Genomic DNA, 14,745 nt, shown 5'->3' on the forward strand with positions numbered 1-14,745 from the left:
GTAAGACCAGGAGGGTTGGTCCCCTTTGTTTGGTTTTACATTGTGCATCCTCTACGGATCCTTGGCGGGTCTCTTATTGCTATTGATGTTCTCATTCAAAGGACTAAGATAACCAGAGAACACTTTGCACATTCTGGTTTTTGATGAGCTGCTTTCCAGGAGATGTAGCTAACCAATAAAGAGAACTTTTGCTCTCTTTGGTACCATCTCAATGGCGATGTCGGCTGTTTCTAACAATAGATTTTAATGGATTAGTCTTATTCCACAGACTCCATAAATTCTACTAACTTGTGGGGAGCTAGTATGTATAGAAAGTTTTATGCACATCGTCTCACATTAATTCTAACATCAGCCTTGTAAGGACACGTGCTTCACTTACTCTTTAGATAAGAGAAACTTGAAGTTCGCAGAGAGTTTGAGTGGTTTGTCCACGGTCCTATAAGAAGGGAAGAGCAGTCCTCAGTGGCCAAAACTGAGGTCAACTCTCTAATTATCATGTTCTCAAAATTTGAGTTGAGCCAATGGAGTTACATTTAGAAAAGGTATAAGTAGTGTTCTTGTCACAAGCATAGGTGGTAGAATTAGCACTGGTTAATTCACTGGCTAACTTCGAATTGTATTATAGAGGGTTATAAAATCGTAAAAATAAATATAAAAGTTGCACTTTGTAACTTAACTCAGTCCTGATTTCCCATAAGATCAATTGTCTCATAAAATGTTATGATAAGGAGTTACACTGAAACAGGACAGATCGAATGCCTTTGTTCCCCCTGAAGAATCCACTGAAAAGAGAGTGAAGGAACCAAAAGTATTAACCCCCACTTGTCAAGAAACATGGAGTGGCACCCCTATCTGCCATATATACTGCAATTACTATTACATCTGCTGGTATTATGGTGCAAATGACAGAGCAGCTTGCATAATTAGTACGGACCAGTACGATAGAGCAGCTTGCGCAATTAGTATGGACCAGTTACTAAGACTTATCTCACTCTGGGCCCCCATTGATCATTCTAAACCTGCAGCCTTACAAAGTACTTGGCAGGTGATTTGTTTCATACTCAACTTATATCAGTATGTATTGTCTCCAGAATTTAGACAGGCATTCTAGGCACTGTTCCTCTTTCTTAGTGGGAGGAGATGCAAGATGCGACAATGTACCCTTCACTTTGGAGGGTTTTCCTTCACTTGCCTCAGACCACTCAAGCCTCAGAAATTTCACTGAGACGTCAGTTGGATTTATTTCCTATTCTCGGTTATGCACGTGTGTTTCCAAGATACTTTTACTTCCTCCTCATAACATTGAATCATCATGCTATAATCAGTGTGAAGGATTAACATAATATTGTGGAATGCAAGATGATAAAGGTGTCTCTGGACTAAATAATAGTATAGGGCTATAGATTTGATGTATACTCAAAGTAGTACAGTGAGAGGGTATTGCTGTCTTGTCAGATGAAAGCAAACTATTTTCAGAAGTACATATTAACAAGTATAAAAGGAAAAAAGGCACTCATTAGACCAATAGCTGTGTATATGGTAATAGAGACTGGGTTGATTGGCTCCAGCTAAGAAACTATATCTAGAACATCATCTTCAATTTAAGTTGCCTCCTGATTAAATTTGCAATAATCCATTTGATTTCTCAAGAGCCATCTCTGCTGCACCTAGAATAAATAGGGTAATTGAATGGGAATGTGGTTGGGATTCTGCAGTCCTTCCAAAAAGAAGCAATATTGATTTGATGCACTCTTTTAATAGGCAGTGGCAGTTCTAGAGGCTTCCACTTGGCTACTCCCGCAACAAACTCCCTCTCTTACTAGTTGCTGAGTATGTGCTTTCAAACCGTGCTTTCCAAGACTAGAGAAATAACCATAGAGTGGGTTTAGGAACCCAAGAGACTTCATTGTAAGCTTGATTAAAAGCAAACTCCATTAATCGCCTGGATTTCAGAAGCCCCAACTCTGACCCATGGACTTTAATCTTGTTTGAGCCCCTACGAATTAGCATCCATTCAGTATACTAATTAAGACTAGTCTAGGAAGTTAAGTCAGTGTCTAGTAATCCCTCCAGTTTCTGAGTACTTTCCTTTATTCTGTTTACTCCCCTGTGAAGTGATTTTGGTTCTCCTTGCCAAGGCTAACAAGAAAATACACAGTATAAATTGTCAGCATGATATCAGGAGATTTATTTAAGGGAAGCCAGGCTTCTTTTCAATGTCAGTATACTGGATCATGTCTAGAGGTTGGCTAAGGAATCTTGTTTATCTTATGGTGATACAGTCAGATTTTTGTTCACAAGACTTAGAGTTCATCACTTGTAGAAGCTAAGTAAGACTTTAGTTGATTATATATTTCAGTCCTAGGGACACTACCAATAATTTTGCAAATCAAACCATTTTGATTACTGCTGTAGTCCTGCTACCTGTTACAGAAACCATGCCCACCTCGTCTCACTTGGCTTCTGCCATCTTGGAACGCCATCAATCTCATAAGATTCATGAACCTCATTTTAGAGAAACTTCTCACACTCTTGTTCCTAGCTTAAAGATATCATTCACTAGAAAGTTTTTCATGGATTCTGGTACTTCCCTTACAAATATATATCTCAAAACTTAGGTGAAGGGAGTTATCTTCTGGGATCTCCTGGTTCCATCATTAAAGTATAAATAAGTACCCAATAATGATATTACTCCAACATTCTTTTTTCTAAGCCTTTAGATATCTTCCTAAAGCCTTCGATACCTTCCTAGCCTGAGTATACCAAAGAATTTCTGGCATTGCATCTCCATTTAGTATAGACCACTATTGTCCTCAAGAAAACCATTAGAGCCACTCCCTACCACTCAAACTCTCTCATTGAATTTAGACGATCTGGATTGTGCACCACATCAATAAATTCAGCCTAATCCAATATTTTCATATTTTCTACCACAGTCTTTAGGATCCATTTCCATACTTAATATCCAGGTTCCTTCCAATGCAAAATGGCAACACTTTAAATTCTTATATGTTTATGAGACCTCCAGCTAGTTCATACATATTTCCTGTCCTGCTCGAGCTTGCTAGGATTTGAGTCTGGTGTAAGTCTAGAAACAATGAATGGCAGCGATGATGAACTTGAGGATCATTGTTCTCCCTGCAAGTCAGCTCTATCGAGAGAGTTTAGTTCAAGTTCTTGACAAGATGGGCTAATGTTCACAGACATGGAAGGAAGGGCTGCTCCTGACATCAAGGAAGCATGGTAGATTTGGGTGTTTAAGGTTTTCCTTTTTATATACATTGTCCTAATTTTTAGAATCTCATTCCTTTCTAATCAAAGCCCTAATCTCAACACAAGAGACTCCACAAGATTCTGAATTTAATTTGTCCTCCTGTATGTAGGGCAATATTTTCAGGGTTTTTTGTTTGTTTGTTTTTGTTTGTCTGTTTTTGTTTTTGTTTTAGAAATCTTGGCCCTGTGGCTACAGGAGGTAAGGACTTTGTTCGGGGAATTCATAGGAGAGCAGTGGTTCTTTATCTGAACCTCTGCCCGAAAATTTTCTGTCCTAAGATTATTCTTTTTTTTACTCCATTCACTGACTCCCTCAGAAGCAATCAATAAACCTCAGTTTTACATTCTCTATTACTATTATAGTATTCTATTAAGTTAGCGTTTTATCTTTCAAAAACATGGGCATCTTCTAATGGGCATTTCATTCTAGGTGACTAGAGGTGATAATTGGAATGTACTTATTGTCTTGCGCCTGCTGGTTGTAGAACTTCCCATTTGCCACAAGATATAGACATAGATCATTATTCCTTTTACTCTGGAATCTAGTCACGTCAGAGAACCTCATTCAGAGTCTCATCCTTACGGCTGTATTTCCCTGAAATAAATTCCATGACCAATAACCTTATCAGTCAGAATCTGGTCAGAGAAACAGAAACCACTCTTATTCTGGACGTAAATTATTTACACAGAATCGGAAGATCGTGGTACTATTGGAAGCGCTGATTTGGTGAGCGGAAGTAATCATCAGGAAAGCTGCTACCACAATTCGGGGAGCAACTGCAGAAGGGTGGAGGATGTGACAGTTACAACCTATGTGAAGCAGTAGAGTGACACCTGACATATTTATGTCAAGAAGCTACTGTGAAGTTATGTTTGCACATACATGTGACCACTCTGCATCCCCAGAATAATAGATTCTGGTACACTCATGCTGTCCAAAACTCATGTGATAGCAGTCTCTAACCTGGACCACATGGAGTAGGTCACTCTGGAAAACACTCTCCTTGGCCTTTAGTGCATATGGTAATTGTGGTGATGAATTGGCAACAAAATCCTACATAATGTCTAAGGCAAAAAAAAATAAGAAAGAAAAGAAATATTAGAAATATGAACACATGATTTAGAAGAGATAGCTAGATGCTGTGTATGATTTCCTAAGCAAAGTGCACGCTGAGAGTAGAATAATATATAAGAGACTATTTATCTTATAAGCCTTTTAATATTATTTGATTTTTAAAAGAATGTACAACTGTTAGTTTTAAAAATTTAGAGCAATAGGGCTAAGAAATATCATTTTTCGGGTAAATAAGAAATTTTACTGTGCAGACTTAAAACATTCCTCTGTAGATTTATAACAATTTTATGACTCAAAATAAATGGAACATTTTGGTTGGTTCCACTACTATATTTGCTCAAGCCTGTTATTCTCAGACTCAGAAGAGACATAATGTCCTCCAATGGCCCACATGCTAACTTGGGACACATACCATATCAAGGACATTATGTTTCTTCTGGTGAAGTCATACAGAGCAAGCAGCTCTTACACCAGAGGCAGAAGGTCAGGTGTCAGTTTCACCCTCAAACATGACCTTGGCTGGCTATTGATAGGGCCGGGTAAAGAAGGGTAATTTCTGTTTTCCATGGTGAGTTCTGGATCTGATTCCACTGGAAGTTCCAACATAGCCTACATTATTTGGAAGGAGATTAAGTGCTAAATGTAACTTGCAGCTTGAGGTTTTGTTGGAAATCAGAGCAGAGAGAAATTGGCTTTGTATGTAGAGGTTATAGAAAGAACTATATAGAATTTTCTTCAGAATCTTAAGTGATAACTGTTAAAGCTTGAAAAATCTTTTGCTTAAACATTCTTTTGGAAGAGGTGACTTTTGGAATGGACTTCACTGAGTTTTATTGTTGTTTTTAAAGATTTTTGTCTACATATTAACCAAAAGCAGTTCAGCACAGAAATGAGAATTTTTTCAAAATAACAGAATTGCATTATGTATTAAGCACGCCTGTTTCAGAAATAGTCTCTGGGTTCAGGTCCTTCTTCTGACTTTTGCTAGGCAAATTTTCCCAGTATTGTTCCAGTTAGGCATCGTTTTTTCTTGTTTAAAATAAAGTTCATACCCCCTACCGCAGAGTACTGTTGGGAAGATTCAAAGACTTGATAGTTCATGTAAATTGCTTATCAAAGTTTCCAGTGCATAATATTAGCTACCATTATTATAAATAAGTTTAAACTATTTTTCCCAAAATATATCATGCAAAAGCATGTTTATACAATGTTAGGGAGAATGTACATATATATAGTGAGAGCTTAGAAAATTTAAAATTGTGACATGACAATATTCAGATTCTTATCTTTTGGTGTTCTTTGAAGGGTCGATGATTAGAAACACCACACAGTTATTGAAAGGAACAAATAAAATCACATGAATAAAGTCCCCTTGTAAAATCTGTGGAGGCTCTAACACAGTGTAAACAGACCTTGCAGAGTTGCAGTTATCAGCAGAATCAGAGCAATAACATCTACTCTATGCATTATGCTTGGAACACCAGGATGAAGATAGCCATAGTCTTTCCTTCAGAGTCTGGGAGAGCTGGAGGGGACAATAGTTTCAGCATCCTTGGGTCTCGATGCACTAATAGAACAACACTACGATCATAGAATGCTTCAAATAAAGGTTTCTTCTTCCTATTATCATTATTGTAGGACAGAACAATACAAGAGCAAGAATAAATACCAGAGTTGTCTTAGCTGAGGTTTTTTCATTTATTGACAAACATGAGACTTGCTCAAGGTCACAAAAGAGCTATTTCCTGAGTCTGTACTAGAACAAAGGACTCCTCATTTCCTGTTCTCCCCTCTTCGTGTTGATGCTAACCTACTGTATTAGTTTGTTAGGGCTACTGTAACAAAACACCACAAACTGGGATGCTTAAACAACAGAAATGTATTTTCTGACAATTCCAGAGGCTGGAAGTCCAAGACCGAGGCTCTGGCAGGGTTGGTTGCTCCGATGGTGTCTCTCTTCAGCATGCAGATGGGTACTTTCTCCCTGTGTCCTCACGGGGTCTTCCCTTTGTCCATACACATCCTCTTCCTATAGAGACCTGGTCATTTTTGACTAGAGTCCTACTTTGTGACCTCATTGAACCTTTATTACCCTTTTAAAGGCTCAAATACAGCCATATAGGGGGTTAGGGCTTCAACTTATGGATTTTGGGGAGACACGATTCACGATTCTGTAACAGCTGTCCATGAAAATATTGCTTTTCTCATATTGTTCTAATGTTCTTCTCCTAAGTTGAAACCTTTTGCTGGGTCTGTCTGTGTCCAGATATTCGTCTATAGGCACATTTGTTAAACCTCATCATCCTGTCTTGGCACTTAACGTTCAGAGACCAAGTCCATCTACCAAGCAGAATAAACTAAAACCATATTTTCAGAACAATTTAAAATTCCATTTCAATTGTAAATTATCAGCAATCTTCGTTATATTCAGCTGAGTAGAAAATACATCTCAGATTAAATGGAAAAAGTTGTTAATTACATTTCTCATTATAGTTTTATCTTGGAACTAATAGTAGTAAAAACCGCTTCTACATTTTGTTTTCTGTTTTTGTTTTTTTTAATTAATTATTTTTATTATGGTGACATTGGTTAAGAAAATTCAGTAAGTTTCAGGTATACGATTCACCAGCAAGGCATATATTTTTCATTGTGTGTTCACTACCCATAGTTAGATTTCTTTCTGTCACCACATATTTGACACCTTTTACCCCATCTACCTCCCTTCTCCTCCCTCCCCCCTCCGGTAACCACTAGTCTATTTTCCATGTCCATGAGTCTCAGTTTGTTTATTCTGTTTGTTTGTTACTTTTAGGTTTATATCCCACATATAAGTGATATCATGTGGTTTTCAACATTTTCCTGTTGGCTTATTTCGCTTAGCATGATTATCTCAAGATCCATCTATGTTGTTGCAAATGGCAGAATTTCATTTCTTCTTATGGCTGAGTAATATTCCATTGTATAATATGTACCACATCTTCTTTATCCAACTGTCTGCTATAGGACACTTTTTGATTGCTTCCATGTCCTGGCCACCGTAAATAATGCTGCTATGAACATCGGTGTGCAAATATCTTTACGAATATATGTTTTCTGCATCCTTAAAGCTTGATTTTCCAGGTATAGCCTTTACCAGAAAAGAAAAAATCTAAAGGGGAGCATGATCTGCATGATCCAAGGTGGTATAACTATAGATAAATACAGAGATTATAGAGATAGAGATGGAGTAAGGGATAGAGATAGAGAGGGAGGTTATGGATTGGGGTAGAGATGGAGGTGAGGGATAGGCATAGAGATAGAGGTGAAGAATAGGCATAGAGATAGATATAGATATAGACATTTCTATGTGAGTGCATAATCTTTGTTGCACGACAAAACATTTTATTCTTATTCATGACTGTAAATAAAGGTAAGTCCATACCTTTTTACAAACTTATGTCCATGATGTAAGACAAGCAACCTATAGAGTTTGCTGAGGGCACAGAAATTGCAAGTTTACTTAAAAAGAAGTACGTGTAAATGGTCTAACTGCTGAGAATCACTGTTTTTTTCCATGAAAAAAAAAAACACACACACAATAGGTTTTTTACATAAATATAATAATTTTATACTGTAGCTGAAATGCTTAGAGTAACTTAACCAGAACTGACACTGTGAGGGTGGGGGGCAGATGTGCCCAGGGATTAGAGTGGGTATCTGACTCCAAAGGTAGACAGAGGTCATTCTACCACGATGCTTGGCCTATTTTGCAGAACAGGAAATGGAAGCCCAGAAAGATGAGTTACTTTTAAAAATTCAACTAATGAGGAAGTGCTAGGGATGTGAATGGAAGCCAGGGTGCTTGATTCTCACTGAGCTAAGTTTCACCTAAGCTTTATATAAATTACAACTTATCTCTTATATCCACTAAATCTCATTGATAACAAGAGTCTAAAAAGGGCTAGTAATTTCTGAACTAGAAATTCTGTTTTTGTTTGGCTATGTTGAAAACTTTGGATGTATTCTTTTTTCATACAGAAGTTCCCGTCTCTCCTTGGGTTCATCACATGTCGCTAAAATATAAAGCCAAAACCAAATTCTTAATATCTTTCCTTAAAATATGATACAATATACTGCTATTGATATTAATTTCTTTAGGTCATAGAAGAAAGATATTTATTGCCCGGTGGACAATGTGAAGGGGAAAAAAAAGAACAATTGAGAATCTATTATCGATCAAAGATACATTTTAGTACCTGGGTTTAACCTTTCGCTGTATAACGTTACTCATAAACGCAGACTTTCACAAAGAACTACAACTGGTTTTTCATTATTTTGTTTTTCGTTTTTTCCCTTTCTCTGAGCCACTTACCCTCTGGGGGAGATGCTGGCAGGTAACGAGATCATCCTAAGACAGTTTAGAGGTTGTACGAAGGGTCCTAAATCAACTTCAGATGGCGGAAAGCAAGCAAGCACCATACGATGACGGTGTGATTTCACCCACTCTGCTGTTTGCTTCTCTGCACAAGCTGCGTAGTGTTAAATGCTAATGCATTGCCAGCATTTCTTTACTATTTAGACAAAAGAAACCCTAATGAGATATTTCTCATGAGTTTCCATAGCAATTCTTGCCTTGGAATAACATTAAGATAAAAAATTTCTCAACATAACTTTAAAATCTCAACTAACTCATAGCAACAGGTTTCAACCATAAGACAGACATTTCCATTGGGAATACTGATTTGATTAAGTGTTCACAATAGAGACTTTTATTTAGCATTACCATCTGCAGCCATAATTACTCTGAACTTGTGAAAATGAAGAGTTTGTCAGGAGATATGGCATTAATTTCTGAGAAAGAAGAACTTCTCTGTTTTGCACGAATGAAAGAACAGAATGTAATGAAAAAGCATTCACAGGGACACTATGAGAACTTGTTAGGAGCTTTTAAAGGTTAACATAGGGAGGGAGAAGACTGGAAAATTAACTTGGGATTGGAATTCAAGTTAGTGAAGCAGCTGTTTTAACCTTTTTTCGTTTCCAGTTTCAGCCAACGAGGATGTCCTTCTTTTGAACCCAGAAACTAGATCCTGTCGAGATAGAGAGGTTCTAATCCATAGTTTGAGCCTCTTTGGGCACCTGGAGCTCTATGATGCAGTCCTCTGAGAAGTGCTTTAGAGAAAACTGATGGAGACCAGCTGACTCCCCACCACTTCTTGAATTTCAGTGAACACACCCATCACTTGGGAACCTTGTGACACTGCAAATTCTGATTAGTCCTGGATTGCGTGGGGTTAAAGTCTGCATTTCCAATGAGGTGATGTTGGTTGGTCCTCACTTGGAGTAACAATCTAGACCATTAAGAATGGGAGAACCAGGAGGCTCATCCATGGTCGCACTCTTTCCCAGCCCTCACCCCAATCACAAAGGAGGCAAGAGAGAACTTTTCTCTTTCATCAACTTCTTACTCTCTTTATGCCTTTCATGCCCCTGCCTCATTCAATGTTTTTGCTATCTGGTGGTTTCCTGGGAACTCTGGGAATGAGACAGGAGAGAAAGAAAGGATCACAAGTGTGGATTTGCCCAAGATCAAAAGAACCTTCCCCAAGAATGCTCACAACCCGTTTCTTATCCTTTGTATGTGTCTCGGGACATAAATTTTTGTCCTTTAATCCCACATGCTGAGATTTACTAGTGCCAGACTCTTGACCACTCCCCGTAGAAAGAAGTTCTTGCTCTTCTTTTTAACATTACACAGTAAATTTAATATATTGTATGTGTTAAATTTAGTGTTTGTCATTAAGATAAGTCACTCCTTTAAGGAAGACGTGTTATCTTTTTTTTTTTTTTTAAATAACGGCTGAATCTGCTATGTAACATCCTTATCCTTATGTATTAAAGAAAAAGGTTATCTAACTGACTTTCTACAGGACTGAAATTCAGGAGATGCCACTCTTGTTCCTTGCTCAGTCTATTATTTATTCTGTGACCTGAAGGCAAAACATTTAAATTTCTGGGCCTTTAATTCCTTATTTTGCAATATAAAGGTTGGATGAGGTGGTTACTTAGGTGCCTTCTGCGACTACAATTCTAGAGTCCTAGTAAATACAATAATTGAGTTAACACACTGCCAAGGGTAAGTTTCTTTTTTTGCCAACATTGCATATTTGGGAAAATGACATAACTTTTGCAGCCTTTGGTTTTCATATTCATATTGAGGGCTTCATTACCAGCATATGCAGTTCAATGAGATATCAGGTAATTCTATTCTTATTGTTTGACCATTTCTTTCTTAGTATGTGAGCATTCTTCCATTTTGGGGAGAAATATGCAGCGTTAGGAATCATAGAGTACAGTAATCTCTGTTAAGAACGTTTACTTTTTTAAAACTAACAGATTTATGGAGATGTAATTCACATACCATATAATCATATAATTCACCCTTGTGAAGTATCTAATTCAGTGATTTTAAGTATAGTCACTGAGTTGGGTAATCATTACGACATTCAGTTTTAGAACATTCTATCATTCCACATAGAAGCTTCATACCTATTAGCAATGACTTCTCATTTCCCCTCAAATTCCCCCATCCCCACCCCTAGACAACCACTAATCTAGTTTGTGTGTACAGATTTGCCTATTCTTGACATTTTATATAAGTGATATCATACAGTATGTGGACTTTTGTGACTGGCTTTTTCATTTAGTATGTTTTCAAGGTCCCTCCTTGTTGTAACACGAATCAGTACTCCATCCCTTTTTATTGCCAAATATTTAATGATATAGATGCACCATATTTCATTTCTCAATTAATTCAGTGATGAACATTGGGTTTTTCCACTTTCGGTTATTATAAATAACCGTGTTACGAACATACATATGTGTTTTTCTGTAGACATGTTTTTATTTCTCTTAGATACCTAGGAGTGGTATTGTTAGGTCAAATTTTATTCTATGTTTAATCTTTCAAGGAATTTCCAGACTATATCCAAAGAGTCTGCCTCATTATGCATTCCCACCTGAGGGTATGATGTTCTGATTCTCCACACCATTAACACTTGTTACCGCCTAGCGTTTGACTATTGTCATCATAGTGAGTGTTAAGCAATACGTTGTTGTGGTTTTAATTTGCATTTCACTGATGGTTAATGATGTCAAGAATATTTTCATGTGGTTATTAGTCATTTGTGTATGTGCTTCTGAGGAATGTCTATTCAGATTCTAGGCCCATTTTTAAATTGGGTTGGTTGTCTTTTAATTATTGAGTTGTAAGAGTTCTTTGCATATTCTAGATACAAGTTCCTTATCGGATGTATGATTTGCAAATATTTTCTCCCAGCCTGAGAATAGCCTTTTCACTTTTGTAATGATGTCCTTTGAAGCACAAAAAAATTGAATTTTGATGAAGTCTGAGTTATCTATTTTTTCCTTTGTTGCTTGTCCTTTTGATGTCTTATCCAAAGAAGCCATCTTTACAAAGATAGATACCTGTAAAGAATTACTACTCTTGATAAAAACATTTTTTAAAATACCTAAAAAATTCAGAGTTTCAGAAACTGGTATACCAAACAAACAAGTTGATAAACAATTTAGAACAATTTTGACAGAAGGACAGCAGGTCACTTGGGAAATTTTTATATCCATAGGCCATATGACACTCTGTCCATTCCCTCTGTCACGTCATTACACCAGATTGCAAAAGCACATTAAAGATGTAAATGCTTAATTATTTGGGGAACAACTTACCTCCTAAGGAATATAAAGCAAGTTGAAAACATGCTGAGCACAAAATTCATAAAGCAGGGACCTTGTGTGTTATTTCCCTGTGACTAGTCCGTACTGAGAAGCTTTATAATAGTAGCTAAAACTTATTGAATATTTTTAAAAAACTCGATTAAATGAAGAACAGCTGGATGTTCATTTAATCCTGTCCCCTCCTTTGGCATCTCTTAGACTTCTGTAAAGTGATACCTGTTAATTCAGATTTCCAGCATCATATCTCATGGTGCTTTATATTACCTAGACCACATAAAATACTTTGAATGAAAATTAGAGTTACTTACTATTTTTTAAGGATTGAAAGCTTTTCTTCCCAGTTGCAAATGTATGCTTTGATACCCTAAAAGTCAAAAATAATATTTTTTTTCTGTAAAAATGTTATTACAACAACATTAAAGAAGAAAACAAAATATTTCTTTATCATACCATCAGGATAAAATGTTTTATTTTTCACATTCTCTTTCACTCTTTGCTTCATACATATTTTTTTTACACATTATAACCACAGTGAATATATGATTTTCAAACATGATTTTAGGATATTGTCATTCCAATACCCTAATGTACCAGGAGGCTGGTATCCTCTGGTATAAGGGGGTTATAGATTTACAAAATGACATTGCTCAAGGTAGCACTGTTCTATTTTTACAGATACATTCCAAGTGGGAGCTATATCTGATGACCTCATTTTCCCTCTGATTTGCATCACCTTTACACACTTTCAGACTGCTACAGTCCTCTTTCATGCTGAGTTTTCACAAACAGGGCAACTTGTGGCCATATGCCTCCTCTTAGCTGTGCAAATAGCCCTTGGCTACCTCTCAGGGTTCTTCCTACACCACTCCTCCTCAGCTGGCTCCACAGTAGAAACCACGGCCAAGATCTGTCTTTTCTCAGAGCTTTTCCCTTGCTCTCCTTTCCCCTGGGGACACCCTGTGTGTGGATCTTGCACATTTATCTTCTTCTTAACCTTCATGTCTCAGCTAAGCATCACCTCAAGGAAAACTTATCCTAACCGGAAGTTCCTTTCCCTCCCCGCTCCACGTCACGACACTCTCTGATTTTATTCACGGTGCTCGTCCTTGCTTATGAGAATGTGTGATCTAAAATCTGATATTTACATATATTGAACTGTTTATTGTCTGTTCCTTCTTTGCTGACAAACGGATACTTCACGAAGAAGAAATCCTATCTTTTTCTCCACTATAAACTGGTACTTATCACACTTGGCATATTAAGCTCTCTGTATATATTTACTGAATGAATAAATGAGTAAAATTGTGCACATAAGCAAAGCTTTTTTCTAGAGTTTTTTCACATAATTTTTTTCCCCCAAAGCCCTTTCTTTTTCATTTTCCTTTCTGAGCTTAGTGGGAACAGAATATTACTGTTTTTATATTTTATATAGGTATGAAAAATACGGCAAAAATGTAAGCATTTATTGAAAAACACATGTATAGAGAGAAGTGGGGTTAACACGTGCGTGACATCTTTGAGGAGAGGCTCTGGCTTATACATGATCAAAAGCCATTCCCTTGGGAGACCTTTCTTTAATAGCGTTAATCTGGCAAAACTATGGTTCAATAGCGACTTCTTTGATAGCTGGATAGTTTGCTTCAATACTGCTTGTTATGGTATAATACTCTATTTTGATATAATTTGGTGCATTTTCTGCCTGTTTTTGAGCATAGAGAAGGATTGTCCAGTGGTAAAAAAGAAAAAGAGAGACCGCGGATACTTCGATTTTAAACTTGATGGCAAAAATAAATTCAGTCCTGCCTGGATTTGAAAGGGTTGGAAGCTCTGAGAGTCAAGTAGATGGTCGAGTCTGAAAACTGTGAGTAAAAGGCCATGTATCCTTTGAGGCTGGGCTCATCGAAAACTGCATTGTCACTTCTATGCTAGTCTGAACCTCAAACTGTATAGTTAAATGTTTTATCATACTGGATCAAGCAGATTCTCAGAAAAGAAGAAAAAAAAAGAAAAACCTTAAATAAAACAAATGGAAGATAGTGTCTGGCCTGGTCAAATAAACTGGAAAAAGTAGCCAAAAGCAATTTTTTAAAAAGAACTGAGTCTCCTTCCTTGCAACCCTGGAGGACACCACTGCCCTTTAAACAAAACAATCCTCTTCGTATTCACCTCAGGGGTGCTAGCAGTAGAAATTATTTCCCTATCATCGTGCAGGCCTTTTCCACTGCCCTATTGAGGCCTTTCACTAGAATGAGGGACCAGCTGTAAGCAAATTCTGCAGGTGTCTATTTCACCTTTCACTTCAAAGTAGGAGATCCTTGGCAACAGGAAGTACCCTGCTGAGACTGAAGAATAAAATGGCAAATTATAGGTCTACACAGGAGGCTCTGTTGCTCCGTTTCTGTCAGTGTGGCAGCTGCAGATCAGGGAATAATTTAGCTGGGGGTGGGAGGGTTGAAGGAAGTAGGAAGAGGGTGGAGGTAGTACACAGGCATTTCAAACCTAAGCATTTTATTGGGCTCTTGATCCCATGGTATTTTAATTCTAAATTAGCATGTGTGATACAAAGGTTAAATGAGAAAATGGAAGGAGAACAAAAGAGAGAGAGAAAGAGTGAGTTATTAGGCGGCCACTGGTAGACTCAAATATTCAGAAAAAGGAAGACC

General features: G+C 37.3%; 1 long non-coding RNA gene across 1 annotated transcript in view; it reads right to left on the reverse strand.

The window, feature by feature from the left end:
- The window catches only part of LOC120596957 (uncharacterized), a 91,244-nt gene that overhangs the window by 6,279 nt on the left and 70,220 nt on the right, over positions 1-14,745 (reverse strand). The window contains exon 4 of the long non-coding RNA XR_005651276.1: positions 12,391-12,446. This is a non-coding gene — a long non-coding RNA (uncharacterized LOC120596957). The remainder of the gene's footprint in view (positions 1-12,390; positions 12,447-14,745) is intronic.

This window comes from Pteropus medius, unplaced genomic scaffold (genome assembly GCF_902729225.1).
Source record: "Pteropus medius unplaced genomic scaffold, Ma_sr-lr_union100, whole genome shotgun sequence".
NCBI classification, from domain to species: Eukaryota; Metazoa; Chordata; class Mammalia; order Chiroptera; family Pteropodidae; genus Pteropus; species Pteropus medius.